Source organism: Macrotis lagotis, chromosome 5 (assembly GCF_037893015.1).
Source record: "Macrotis lagotis isolate mMagLag1 chromosome 5, bilby.v1.9.chrom.fasta, whole genome shotgun sequence".
Lineage (NCBI taxonomy): Eukaryota > Metazoa > Chordata > Mammalia > Peramelemorphia > Peramelidae > Macrotis > Macrotis lagotis.
In genome coordinates this window covers 121,069,119-121,084,862 of record NC_133662.1, presented here as the reverse complement: position 1 = coordinate 121,084,862, position 15,744 = coordinate 121,069,119, and the positions used below count along the sequence as shown (strand labels likewise).

Below are 15,744 nucleotides of genomic sequence, written 5' to 3'. Positions count from 1 at the left end.
TTGTCCCATGGAGAGAGAACTAGTTTGTTCTGCTTACTCCAGAATGTAAAATTAAACCATGAGTTATAATAGAGAGAGCACATTGGATTTTTAATCCAGAGACTGAATTTGAAGGCTGACTCCTAGTGATTTAACTGTGTGACCAAAGGCTAATCAGGTGGCACAATGGACAAAATGCTGAACCTGGAGTCAGGGACACCTGAGTTCAAATATAGCCTCAACACTTAAAAGCTATGTGACCTTGAACAAGTTGCTAAACCTTTGTTTGCCTGGGTTTTCTTACCTATAAAAGTGAAATAGTAATAGGATCTACCCTGCAGGGAGTTAAAAATCCAACTTCTGACACTTGTCACGTATTAGCTATGTGACCTTGGGCAAGTCATTTAACTCTCATCCTGATGCATTTCTGGTCACTGCACCTAGGAGACTCTGGAGGAAAAAGTGAGGTCGGTGACTTAGTACAGCCCCCCTCCCTCAAATCCTATTCATGTGCTTCTCATGGCATCACCTCCCTGATGTCATGGTCATCTTCGGGAATAAAGGACAAACATTATCATCATCGTTATGAGATGTTTGTCAAGTACCTGGGAAAGAGCAGGCACTATATAAATGCTAGCAACTCTTTTTTACTATTGATGCAGGGGAAAGATGAAGAGAATTGTGAATGTAACAAAGAAAATTGGGTGGAGATGTAAATTGACCACCACCTACTCTTGAGATGTAAATTGACCAGAAACAGAGAATTATGATTGTAACAGAAACAATTTGTAATCCTAAAGGCTGCACAAATTTGGGTGGAGATCACCATTCTTGATGTATCATTGATTCATTGTTTAATGTAAAATTTGTATACTGATCTCCTTAGGCTTTATCCTCTACTTAATTCTGGGTCCAGTAAAAGAAAGGGAGTTCACCTTTTGCCCTCTGGATGAGAAGCATAAAAACCTGGGTTGGACTACAGCTCAGGGCCTCCAGTTTTCTCTGACCTGTGGCCAGCCAATGCTGCTTGGCTGTTCTTTTATTTCTCTCTCTCTCTCTCTCTCTCTCTCTCTCTCTCTCTCTCTCTCTCTCTCTCTCTCTCTCTCTTCCTAGCCCTTCCTATGTCTTGTAACCTTTTTAATTACTTTTTGTTTTATTTCCACCCTTGCTTTCCCAAGTCTGAATAATGATTCCTCAAAGGCAGAACCGAACTCAAGTAACCAGCAGCTACACTATTATAATTCCACATGTTTGTTGTGGGGAAAGTATTTCATAAATGTTAGAGTGCTATCTAAAACTAATTTGCTAGCTAGGAGTAAAAAGGCAAATATAAGGAAAATCATTTTAACCATCAAAGCTGCCGCAAAATGGAATGGGATGCCTCAAGTAGAAGCTAATTTCAAATCTCTAGTCCTTCACCTAGCTATGTCAGGGATGTTGAGAAGGGATTACTTTTCAGATAAGACTTGGATTAGATGACCTCTGGGGTCTCTTGAAATTCCATGATTCTGAAGAAAGGCCAGATTCCAGAAAGAAGGAAAGCTACATCTTATAGCATGGCAAGAGGAAAATCTTTTGCAGATCTTGGGCCAACATACATAGAAGAAAAAGGATGGGTTACTTGTCTGTTAAGTTAATCATCCTTTCATTAGAGTTATTTTTATTGTTTACTTGGATAGAATGAAGCTGATAAAAACTTTAGGATGGGCACTTGTTCTCATGCTCTTTCCCTAGGATGAAAAAACAATTTTTCCTTAGGGTTTGGGGGTAGGTGGATATGGTTGTTTTTTAGATTCTACTTTAGTTAATTGTGGGGAGGATTGTTTGTTTTCATTTGTTCATTTGTTTTTACTTAGAGGAGAGACTTTCAGTGTAGTGGAGTCAAAGAAATTTGAGTTTGAATCCCCTCTGGGACACTCACTAACTATGTGACCCTGAGCAAGTCTCAGCCTCTCTGGGCTTTAGTTTCCTCATTTGTCACTTGAAGTGGCTTTACTCCATCACCTCTGAGGTCCTTTCCAGCTCTAAATCTGTGATCCTATGATTTCATATTTGAAAATAAGCAGGGAAGAAATAGAGGAAGAAACTGGAATTCTCTCACCTGAATAACAAGATTAAGCAGCCTGTTCAACTGCCACCACTTCTATTTATAACTTTAAGGACTTCCTCTCAAGCACAGTAACAGGGACACTTTAAGAGGCTAAGTGATGTTTAACCCTTGGCACTATCTTATTGGCATTTGCTTTTTCCCATAAACAGGCATTTTTTCAACTAGAGAGAACTATTCTGCTCTTATATTCCACCTAATGTAGTGGTAAAAGATTTAATAGAAGTATAACGCTTTTGTCACAGTATATTTTCAGGAGCTAAAGTATGAGCAAAATGGAATAAGGGACAGGTGGCAGTATCTACAAACTGCTAATGGCCCCATCAACATATGTTTAATGTACTCAGAGTTATTCTTCACATCCTACTGTTGCTAATACATTTCCTCCAATACCTCCTCTCGACACAGAAATTTTGAGAGGGAAGGAAACATTAATAACCCCAAAGTGTTTAATTTGAAAGGAGATTTAAATTTTAATACTGGTCATAAGATGACCTATTGGACCAATGAATGACCCATTGCAGGCTTCAATAATTCTGTTGCCATCATTAGTAAAAGAGTGGAACAAAGCAGGAGCTGAACAGAATTATTGTTCTTCCTCCTCTGTTTGTCTTTGGATGGAGAAGAACTCCCCAAAATGAAAATATGTACCTGCTGGGATGCAAAAGAGCATGACGGGGCAGTGATTGGACCAGGTTTATGTCCTGGTGAGTTAGGCTATGTTGAGTTAATTGAAGTAAACCATTACAAAGCACCTTAACTCAAATGCAGATCCCCTTCAGATTCAATGAGGGACACACACATGCATACACACACACATATACTCTCTACTCCCCAAATAGGTGAACGACATATCGAGAGCTAGCTTCTCCAAAACAACCCCCTTTACTCGCATCCAGTTCATAAATATATCCTGGGTATTTTGTTTTTTTGTTGGTTTTTTTTTAGCAGTTGTTCTTTGGAAATTACTCTGTCTTTATTGTATAAACTAGAAGAGAGATTCAAATGGTCAGAATTTTGGGTTGCAAAGCACTTTACAAATATCATCTCATTTATATCCTCACGACAACTCTGGGAGGTAGGTTTTATTATTATCCCCATTTTACAGATGAGCAAACTGAGACTAAAACCTTGTGACTTGCTTAGTCATATAATAAGTATCTGAGGTTGGAGTTGAACTCAGACCTTTCTCACAACAAATCTAGCCCTCTATGTATTGAGCAACATAAATGCAGATGCCGTATGCCTTTTCTCATTTGAACCTCACAGTAACCCTATAGGTGAGTACTATAGTATTAATATCTCCATTTTACAGGTGGAAGAACTGAGGCTCAGAGAGGTTCAGCGATTTATTTGCCTTGGTACATGGCTGTTATCTGAGAGAGAATTTGAACCTAGACTTCCTTCTTGTTGTTGCTGAATAGCTCAGTCATGTTCTACTCTTTATGACTCCCATGGTCCATATCACACCAACATTGTCCATATTTTCTTGGCAAAAATACTGGAGTCATTTTCTATTTCTTTCTCTAATATCTTGCTTACTACAAGTCAATAGTATTCTATCATGACTATTAAATAACTTCTTATACCTCAGTTTCTTTACCTATAAAGTAAGAAGGTAAAACTAGGTAATTTCTAAGGTACTGTGTAACCATAAGAATTGCCATTCTATTAATTAGTAAATACTGGAGAAAAAGAATAAAGAATACTGAAATGATTTAATATATGGAATTCTAGATTTGGAAACAGAAACCTGGGACTTGAATCCATTCTTTATTATTAACGGTATGACCTCAAAGAAATCACTTAATTTTCTAGACCTTAGTTTTCTCATCAATGAGATGATATCTAAGATTTCTTCCTATTCTAAATCCTATGTTCCTTCTCTGTCATAGCTGTCTCCATGGAGGCCCTCAGATCCTCACACTTGGATAATTGTAGTAACTGGCTGCTTGTTTTCCCAGCCTCAAGTCTCTCCTGCTCCAGTCCTTCCTTCACTCAGTAAGTTTCAAAAACTTCAGGTCTGATCATGACATTCCCTTTCTAATAAACTCCAGTGCCTCATAATCTCCAGGATCAAATAGAAAACCCTGTTTTACTTTTAAAGTTTTTCACAATCTGGTCCCTTCCTACCTTTTCAGTCTTATTAAATTTTACTGCTTTGTGATTCAGCAACATTGGCCTCTTTGCTGTTATGGTGTTATATCTCCAGAATCCATTTCTTTTCACTTTCTTCCATAACCAAAAACCTCATCATCATCATCTCTACCTTCTTTCAAATCCCAGCTAAAAATTCACTTCTGTAAGAGACTGTTTCCAATTCTTTGAGATTACCTTCAAATTACCATCTAGAGTAAATCTATATCTATCAATATTTGTCTCTATTATATAACTTGCATAAAATATGTGTTTATCTAATCTATAAATGTAGATATTCATATTGGTATTCATGTGGTTATGTCTATATCAAAATCTATATGAATAAGAATATAATGTTTATAGCATGTGTATATCTATATCTACATCTATAATCTACTGTCCACTGTCTATAACTGTTTGCATGCTTTCTACCCCATTTAGAATATAAGTTCCTTGTAGACAGGGATTATTTTTTCTTTTTTTTATATTCTTGAATTTGGCATTGTTTTTTAGCATATAATAGGTGCCTTATAAATACTTGACTTGATTTGGAAAGTCCTGGGACTCATAATAGTTGGACCAAGGAAGACAGGTGTAAAGAATGGATGGGCCCCAAGTAACCCAGAACATCTAACCAGTCAAAAAGACAATACATTTCCCCAGTTTTCATGACCATATGTACCCTACTCTTATCTCTCACAGTAGATAATTTAACATGAAGCCAAGAAGACCTAAGTTCAGATCCAAGCCCAGACACTTACAACTCTTGTAATCTTGGAAAGTCATTTAATTTCTAAATGCCTCATTTTCCACAGATGTAAAATTAGGATAACAGCACTTTTTTCCCAGGGTTTTATGAAGATAAAGTGAGAGCATGTTGATAAAACACCAAATAAATTCTATTACTATTATTATTATTATTACTATTATTATCTCTAGTTTTGTCTTTTCCTATATATTAATGCTTATTAAATAGAAAAAGAGGAATAGTCACTAAAACAATTTATTTGGACAGAAGACAGACTTAAAATCCAAAACAACTGACAGAAATAGGACGCAAAGGGTTGAAGAAATATGTAGAAAGACTGATGAGTACTCAATAGCAATCAGTCAACAAGATCTTAAGTGCTTACAATATCATTCATTCATTGTTCAAATATTTAAATTTAATCAGCAGAATTAAAATCCTAATAAATGAATTGTTGCTTATAGAGGAGAACTATATCCTCTCCTATAACACTCTAATTTGAAGGTTTCTTAAGTGTGAGATTTTCTTTTACATGACATTTATAGGGTACAGATACATAATATAAATATATTATATTTTTATATAAAATAAAGTCCTCCTTTCAACTAAATCCAGTGTATATAACATTTCTAATAACCCAAGGCAATATCTTAGATGATAAGACTGTATTATTAAATGTCAAAGGAATTAAATGAAGAACTTCTAATACAAATCCTATTCATGTTCATTCCTACAAGATCAACAGAATGCAAAAAAAAAAAATTCATGTTATCACAATATCTGCTGATTACCTCTGGCAAGGCAACCCCCAACTCAAGACTCTAAAGAACTACAGCAATTCTGCTTATGGATATTCAGACATGCAAAGCTTGGGTCTTGAAAGGAAAAGGAATACCTTGAGAAAAAACATCATTCAAAATCTATCAAGTCTGAGAATTGTCACTAAAATTCACATCAACTGCCATCAGACATTCTTAATTATAACAGTAAAATTCCATAGTCAGAGCACAGATGGTCAATGGCAATATGTCTCAGAAGAGAAGCTCTCAAAGTAGAGTTACTTTGGCCAGGAGTATATTATGGAAATGGAGACGATTGTGGTCTAGCACTTTGCATCATGCTAGCACATAGTAGATGTTTAATAAATACTAGGAAAGGTTTTTTAGGAAATTGTCTTCTATAAAATTTTCTCACAAAACCTGTTGCTCAAATTACGAGGTTTTTAAAAAAAATTAATGATTTATTATACATCCCTTATCCAACATCAATATCTGCTTTCTAACAAAGTTCATTTCAATTTCTATTAAATCAAACAACTTCTGACATTCCCTCTAAGACTCCATCTAGTGTTTTTTCTTGTTCTTTGCTTCTCATTCTCTTCATTTTTTATTTTGACATAGTCTATTTTATCTGCATTTTTCCTTTACATTATTTCATCAAAATCTTTACAGATTTCTTTCTAGTTCTTATGCTTGTACATCATAATTTTATTATAGTATTCCATAATATTAGCTTAAAACATTTTCACCGTACTCTTATTGTTGGCTTTTTATTAACTGGTGGTTCTCTCATTTTTTTCATTTATTGCAACTATAAATAAAATCTATACAAATCTTGGAACAGATAGTTTTTTCTTTTATAATACTTTCATAATCACTGGAATTACTAAATAAGCAAGCATTCTTTATCATAATTACATCATTCAGTAATCATTCCTGAAAGAAGATGTTCTGTGAATATCTAGTTTGGATCTCTCAGAGAGAAGCTTTCACCCATTATTTTAAGGGAGAAACCTTTTGAGAAGGATTTGGTTCATATGATTGTGATTATCCAAGTCACACTGTTATTAAAATGGCCCGAGTAGAGAAATTTGTCATCAGATTGATACCCTAAAGAACTAGAATCTTGCAAAGTGAGCTTAAAATTTGGAAGAAATAGAAATGCATGAAACAAAATGAAGTTCTATTCAATTATAGTCTATAAATATTTATTAAGTACTTTCTGGTTTTAAGATACTTTTAGTAGGTCTTAGAGCAATAAGATTTGGTTTCCATCAGGAGTGTGCTAGTCAGTGTTAATAACTGGCTCTTCAGGGAAAAAAATGAATGTATATATACTTTAAAGTTTAATTTAAATTATTAACTTTTTCTCCATTAATTTCTTAAGTCTAGGCAATCAACAATAAATCATATTTTTGCCTTCATTTAGAATTTGCCAATTTTTGCAATGAAAATTCTCACAATGAAAATTAAATAATTGGCTTTGAAGACTGTATTAGCTAGCTTCAATATGTCCCTGGAATTCCTCTCCCTCATGGATTTTACAATCTAATAGATAAATTTATTGCATTACAAGGTATTAGATCTAGAGCTAGTGGAGAATATAGAATTTATCTAGTTTAACTCCTCATTTATAAATGAAATACTGAGATGCACAGGGGGAATGAACTACCCAAAACTAAAGAGATGACAAGTGGTTAATCACAATTTGAATCCAGAACTTCTGATTTCAAATTCAGGATTTTTTTCTCTGCATCATACTGCCATCAATTAACTTGATAAGAAGAAAGATTATCATTTTCCCTAATGTTAAGAACCACACAGTTTAAGCATCTAATTGAACAAAGTCTTTCTGAATCATTCTGCATGAGTGATCTGTTGGGATAATGTGCGAATCTAATAGCTACTTCAATAATCCAAGTCATATAATTCTTAATGAAGACTACAGATGCATTCTTAATACACTTAAGTAATACCAATTTCCATTGATTCCAGTCAATCAACTCTTGTTATTTTTACTTTTGGGGGACAAGGAGTGGGGTGAAAGGTCATAGCTGCACTTAACTTTCCATGAGCTCACATACCAAGAGCTAATCTTTGACAGTACTGTAATAGATATGCAATCATCATTCAATTAGGAGCATTCTCAATTAAAATATTTTCAGTTTGGAATTTCTGCTATATTTCCAAAGCTTCATGAAGACCTCTCTCAGAGCTCATGTGCTATCTTATTTTAATGGTGTCCTGACTGTATGAACAGCAGAGGAAGACCTCAGTGAAATATTTCATGAAGTTGAATATCATTTCTCCATCTGTTATCTGAATGAAAGAAGGAGAAAAGGGAAATATAATTTCTAATAGGTAGGGCATCCTGAGAGTCCTCTCAGGTTATTCTGGGTGACATTGACTAAGATCATAATGTGTAGAGATAAGACCTGCCAGAAATGTTTATTCTATTTAACTATTCAGTCCCTATCACACCTGCTAATCTCAGTGATGTTACTCATCTTGTACCATAATATTTAATGGTCATGGAACAAAAATATGGTCATTTGAAGAAAAATGTATATGATTTCTCCTACCATAATTTCTTTTAAAGATTGATTTAGAAAACATAATTATTGTATCAGTATACTTAGAGATATAAAAAAAATTTAAATAGAATTCTACATGATTCTCTGTCTCTCTCTCTCTCTCTGCCTTTTTTCATTTGAGGTTTTTATTCCCCATTATATGATCAATTTTTGTGAAGGTGGCATGTGCTACTGAGAAAAAAGTACATTCCTTTCTGTTCCCATTCAGTTTATTTACATATGTCTGTCATATCTATATTTTCAAAATTATATGAACTTTGAGAGTTGCCTAGAGTACCATGAGATTAAACAATTTACCAGTATGTGTCTACATTTGATTCCAGGACTTCCTGATTCTATCTATTAAGATAGTTTCTTGGGGCAGCTAGGTGGCAGAGTGGATAGAGCACAAGTCAGGAGGAACTGAATTCAAATCCAGCCTCAGACACTTAATATTTACTTGGTTCTGTACCTTGGGCAAGTCACTTAACCCCATTGCCTTGCAAAAAAAAAAAAGGAAATAAAGGATACTTTTACTTACATATTAGCATGAATTAGGATCAATGTTTTAATCTATGAATGATGTTCAATTGTCTTTGCTTCTTGAGAAATTACTTTACTAAGTACTAAGTACTACTAATAGTACACTTTACTAAGCCAATCTAGATTGTGCATGTATGCAACCTTGCAGAAAGTGAATATTATATTAATTAGCTGCCATTGACTTTTTTGTTTGTTTGAACCAAAATCCTTAGTTTTAATTTTGGTGGATCAACTTTATTTTCCCACTCATTTAAAATGCCATATTAATTAGTTTTTAAATCCACCCCGCTACAAAATACTTTCTAGATCCTAAGGGTTTGAATGGACAAAAAATTCACATGAGGGAGCTCTGTGACTCAGCCAAAAAAAAATTTTTGGGTTTCATTGCCAGATTCAAGGAGAGAGAGAGAGAGAGAGAGAGAGAGAGAGAGAGAGAGAGAGAGAGAGAGAGAGAGAGAGAAGGAAGGAAGGAAGGAAGGAAGGAAGGAAGGAAGGAAGGAAGGAAGGAAAAAAGGAAAAGAGAAAAAGAGAAAGAAAGAGAAAGAGAGAGAGAAGGAAAGAAGGAAGGAAGAGAAAGAGAGAAAAAAAGACAAAAAAGAGAAAGAGAAGGAAGTATGAAGGAAAGAGAGAAAGAAAGTAAGAGAGAGAAAAGAAAGAGAAAGAAAAAGAAAGAGAAAAGACAAAAAGAGAAAGAGGAAAAGAAAGAGATAAAGAAAGAAGGAAGGAAGAAAGAAAGAAAGAAGGAAAGAAAGAAAGAAAGAAAGCAGGAAGAAAGGAAGGAAGAAGGAAGGAAGGAAAAAGGAAGAGAGAGAGAAAGAGAGAAAGAAAGAGAAAAAAGAAAGAGAGAGAAGGGAAAGAGAGAAAACTACAAAGAAGAGAAGTAAGAAAGGAAGTATGAAAGAAAGAGAGAAAGAAACAAAGAGAAAGAGGAAAAGAGGGAAAAGAGAGAAAGAGAAAGAAAGAAGAAAGAAAAGTAGGAAGAAAGAAAGGAGGGAGGGAGGGAGAGGGAGAGAGAGAGAGAGAGAGAGAGAGAGGAATAGTTCTCTCTGGTCTGATCAGACTATTCCTATAGAGTTGTACTCAATTAAAGGTGTGACATGTTAGAGGGAATATTGAAGGGCTCCAGAGACTGCAGGAGGTTGGAAGTTTCAGAGAACCAAGTACTAATTTATTATAAACCAAAACTCCTTAAAAGTTAGTATTTTCAATAAAAAGAATAGAATTAGAGACTCCTTCCCTAGAGGAAAAAAATCTATACTAATGAAGGTGAAATGCCATAGAGAGGACTTCTATTCAAATAAGGGCAAGATAAGGCTACTTTTGTGATACTTTGCAAATGTGAGATTCTGTGAAATCTTGCAAATATGAGATTCTGTGAAAAATCTCATTTTTTGCCAGAACTGTATTCTGTTCCAGAATATGGTGTTCTAGTAAACTTATACCAGTTTTGTGTGTTACCCATCTCCTCCCTAGTTTTTTTTTTATTATTATTTAAGTAACTCTTTCTCTGACATCTACCCATTCTAGAGGAGAGGTGGTTAGCAAAGAAGGGTTGAGAATCAGTTGATCATTAGTTTACTGAAGCCTTGATGGAGAATTGTACTGCAGCAGCTAATGCAAAGTTCTAGTTAAACATTGGCCTAGCGTTTGCCCTGCTCCGTCTGTTGTTTTTACACTAAAGACTCAGCCAGGCTTGGAGGCAGTATTGACTTTGTAATTAAACTATTTTACCTTTAGAATTTTGTAATCATCACATTTAAAACCATCTGTTGCAGTGTAAGAGTGAATTATTTTTTCCTCTAGGTACAGAAAAAAAAAATCTCCAGTGATTTTTAATTGCAGAGGTCCAGATTTCAGTGCTTCTATTGACATGCACACATGTCAGAAGAAGAAAGGGTGGTGAATTTTCTCTCTGAGACATAGAAAAGGAAGCATGCTGGAAAACCCATAATGATTAGGGATATCAATTGCTTTTTGCTTTTTAAAAAGATTGTTTATTTTCTCTTCGTATTGTGTAAAATTTTTATTAATCAATTGAAATGAGAATTTGACAGACTTAAAGACATATTAATTTTGTTTAATGTTGGAAATCATTCATTTTTGTCACCTTGCTACTAAGATTATCCATTTAGGATTAGGGTGGGGAGTCACTTTTTATATATTACAAGATGTCTAATGTGGTGCTTATTTTAATTAGTAACAAACTGTTCATTGAAGATCAATGATACCAGCAATTGAAAATTACATCTACAAAAGTAATAGTTTCATGGTTATGTGCAGGTGCTGAAAATCAAGGCATGATTATTCTATACCCTAGAAAGACAAGAAAGAAATTTCAAGAAGAGGACATTTTAAAATTTTCTTCTTGCCTATACCAAGTATGATGAACATGTAAAAAATCTTTCATCACATGGATAGTTCTTATATCAAACCATATTGTTATATTTCTTATAGATAGCCACTCATTATTTCCATGGTGACTTTTTTGCTAGTTTCAGAATTCTTCATGGTTGGTATATATTATGTATTTCTGCTCAATTTAAGATAGGAGTCAGTGAAGATACAAATACCCTAAAATCCAGTGACCTGTGTGATTATCTTAGCTACCCTACTCACTTGCCATTGGGGGATTCTCTTCCTTCCTCTGGATCTCAGTTTCTTTATCTGAGGGAATACTATGATCTTCAAGATCCTTTCCAACTTTAAATCCTATGAATCATCCTGGAACTTCAGTTCTTTAGTTTTTTCTCTTTTTTGGACTTAGTCCCAGGTCCCTGCCTATAACAACAATAGTATTTTAAGGAACATGAGATTTGCAGAGTAGAGTCCAAAATGGAGAAGAAGAAGAAAAGAAAACAAACTCAATATGAGTCAAAAGTGCGATGAGGTCATCAAAAAAACTAATGTGATCTTGGACTAAATTGAAGGACACAGAGCTTCCAGAAACAGAAAGATGGAAAACCATTGTACTCTGCCCTCCCCTGGAATGTTGGGTTCAGTTCAGGCAGCATAACTTAAAGAAGGACAATCATGGGTTGGAAAGTGTTCACAAGAAAATAACCAGAAATAACTCAAGGGAAAGCTCTTGGGTCCATTTCATGTAAGCATCAGTTGAAAGAACCATGAATGTTTACTTTGGAGAAGACAAGACTGGGGGCGGGGTGGAGAGAGATATGATAATTGACTTCTCCAAGTATTTGCTAGTTCTTCAAGTATCTTGTGAAATAAGGATCAGATTTGTTCTATTTGTCCTTAAAGGGCAAAGTCAGATATAGAAGATAGACGAAGAGATCATTTAGTTTAGGAAAAAAAATATATGACACTTAGAGCTGGCCAATGGAATGGGCTACCGTAAGAACTTATTGGTTCAAGCTGATACTGGATAACTTGACACCTATGACATCATAGGGATTCCTTTCACTTGTGTATTGGATTAGTTGACCTCCAAGGTCCCTTCTCTCACATTCTAAGACAAAACTGAGAGGTATAACCCAGAGATCTCCTGATCTCTCATCTTTCTTTAATCTCCTGTTCAAAGAAAATGGGAATCTCATGGAATAGTACCCATTTAGTAGTATTTGTATTCTGCAGGAAACTAACTTTATTAGAATAATGTGAAGTTTGCCTAACTTCATGATCATCTTTTTGGATTTATTTTTATTAAGATTATTAAATAAGGTGAAATGAGTTCATTGCTAAGGACTTGACACAACCTTGAGAATGAAGAAAATTATTTGGAAAGCTGAAATCTAAGCCTCAAATTCTTCTGGCTAAGGTAAATTACATAGACTAAAATAATAATTTTATGATCAAGATAGTAATGTAACAGTGACAAAAATTTAGGGTAAAAAATGCAGACATCAAAAGAATAAGTCCCAAGGGAATACTTTTTTCTTTCTGGTCATTTAAATAACTATTAGTTCCTGTTAGGAACATTGAAACTCTTGAATAAAGCAGTTAAAACATGCAAGTGCTGTGAGGAAGAAATATTTAAATGCACAATAAGATGCCACTTCAACTACTCAATTAAATTCAACAAGAATTTATTAAATATCTACTATGAGCCAGGGATTATCTTAGTCCCTGGAGATACAAAGGTAGAACTAACACAGAATTTCCCTCAGGAACAAATTCTAATAAGGGAGGAGAGGAAATAGTGACTTATGTCATAATAAAGAAATATACAAAGGATGTTTATAATTTATAAAAGAAATATTATATAATACTTTGTGTATATATATATATATATATATATATATAAAGGAAAAAAGTAATTTGTTGGATATAATAAAATGAAGAGAATTAGGAAAGGCCATTTAGAGAAGCTAGATAGTAATGGAGAAGAGCTCTAGACTACAATCAGAAAGATCTGAATTCATCTCTAGACTCAAATACTAGCTATGTGGTCCTGGATGAGACATTTAACATCTGTTTGGTTTCAGTTTCATGATCTATGTAATTCAGATAAAAATAACAACTACCAAATAATAGCAACTACCGAAAGATTTTTGTAAGGATCAGAAGAGGTAATATTTGTAAAAGGTTTCTGATAGTGCAACTAAGGATAGAAGGATTGCCATTAGTGGTCATGAGGGATAAGACAATGATGATGCTACCACGATGTCCCTTTCCTTCTACAAAACCAAATAATTAAATTGAGCAGCTAGGTAGCAGAATGGATAGAGCTCTGGCCCGGGAGTCAGGAGGATCTGAGTTCAGATTCAACCTTAGAAACTTAATAATAATTACATCGCTGTTTGTCACTGGGCAAGTCACTTAACCCTATTGCCTTGCAAAAACCAAAACAAAAAAAAAAACCAAACAGATTTATTTTTTACTTTGTAAAATGACTCATAACTATTATTAATAATAGCATTTTTGTAATTTTTATTATTCATAATCCAATAATGCTAAAATATGGATTTCTAAACTCTAACTGTAACAATCAATCTTGATAATCAATGTCAATAGGAGACAAAATAAAGAAAAATGCCTCCCTATGTTTCATACACAGACACAATTAGTCTATTGGTTATTTTTGCTTAGGGATCTTTTTTTGTTTCAAGGAAAGAATCAATAATACTTGCTGGAGTCTAGGGGAGGGTACCTAGAAATGACTATGATGTATATCAAAACAAATAAGTATATTTGAAAAAAAGAGGGTGAATAGGTGGAAAAGGGGTTAGATAAGGACAATAAGCTTCCCTTCCCACAGCCAAGTTTCTAAATTATAAGTCATTATAAATAAAATTTCTTATGTGAAGCAAAGGTACTTGTCTGAGCTATCATCTAATCTGCTGTGAGGGCTTTCAGATCCTAGCCCTTTCAATAATTACCATTCTTTTTTTTTTCTCAAGAAATTTACACTATAATCAGTGGTTTTAATTGATATATTTAGAAGTATGATTTCTCTCTTGATATATTACTTGTTTCAAATACATTCACATTCGGTTATCATTTTGTATTATCTTGCTCAGAAGTTTTTCTCAGGTTTATCAGCATAGATAAAATGGGGGAAATCAGATGTGAATAGAGGTACAGGTATACCTGTACGTCACTTCTCCAATTGTTTATGTCCCTTACTCTGCTCTTCCTGGTCACCCAGGACACAGAGGTCTCAGCTTTGATCTTAGCTTGACTCTGTTTGACAAACCTAGTCCTGGACAGTCTTTTGGGACACAGCAGATTACAGATAATACCACCTCAAAGAAAGTATATCTGCTCTCCATTCATATGCTGCCGCCAGCTGGCTCCTCACTGTGAGATTTGCTTGTTTCATGGAATGGCAGAAACAGAGTGACGATGGAATGAAGAGAATCTGTTTATTTGTTGGAACACATCTTCCTCAAGGAGACAGACATCACCATCAGAATATCTGCAACCAAATGAAAAATAGTTCCACAAACTTAATTGTTGTGACTATGTCAAGAATTTTTTATGAAGGTATACTTTAAAAAAATGATGATGTCCATCTCCTAGGAATTATTGAAAAAATGATTGAAAGATTCTGACAGATATCCATCCTTCCTTTTCTCCTTTCCCCTTCCCCTTCTCCCTGCCCCCTACACACACACACACACCACACACACACACACACACACACACACACACACACACACACACACAGACTCCCTACTAACAATGAGCCCAGATAATACACTTTTATGGCTGAAATTCAAATTCCACTGAAGTGAAATACTGAACTCCCAATTTGACTTTTGGTGTCCCTATTGTTTAATTATGTTTCTAGTCTCACTAGGATCAATAATTTTACAAATGTAATAGTTATTTTGTCAATTTTAATTAAAGTGAATCAATGGATGTATTAACATACCAATGCTATATATTTGGTTGTCATGTTCATTTTGAAAGTATCAGTAAACTTTAGGATCAGAAAACCAATCAGTATCCATTTGGTTTTAAGTTTAGGATTTTACTGCCATGATCCAGAAAATAATTCTGAGGATGATATTGGAAGATTGAGAGTACAATCCACTATATTGTGTTTGTCAGATAAGCATCATAATAGCTAGTGTGATAGACCTGGAGCCCAGACCATTTATTTGCTGGATGACTGAATAGGTAGGCAAATCACAACCTCTTTTAGTCCCAGCTTCCCTACCTATGAATTGAGTATAATAATAACACCTACCTCACAGTGGTGTTGTTGTGAGAATGAAATGAAATAATGTTTGGAAAATGCTTACATGAATAGCATAAATGTTAGCTTTTTTTTTATTTTTTACATTTATTTACTTGGGTACCGGGAGATATCTTCTTCCTTCTTGCATAGAAGCTCCTTGAAGGAAGGGACTATTTTATTTATTTATTTATGTTTAATTTATGAAATAAAATCGACATTTCCATAACAGTAGA

General features: G+C 34.4%; 1 long non-coding RNA gene across 1 annotated transcript in view; it reads left to right on the top strand.

Annotated features, from left to right (window-relative positions):
- Positions 1-3,993: 3,993 nt before the first annotated feature.
- The window catches only part of LOC141489861 (uncharacterized), a 47,820-nt gene continuing 36,069 nt past the window's right edge, over positions 3,994-15,744 (top strand). The window contains exons 1-2 of the long non-coding RNA XR_012469011.1: positions 3,994-4,087; positions 12,534-12,643. This is a non-coding gene — a long non-coding RNA (uncharacterized LOC141489861). The remainder of the gene's footprint in view (positions 4,088-12,533; positions 12,644-15,744) is intronic.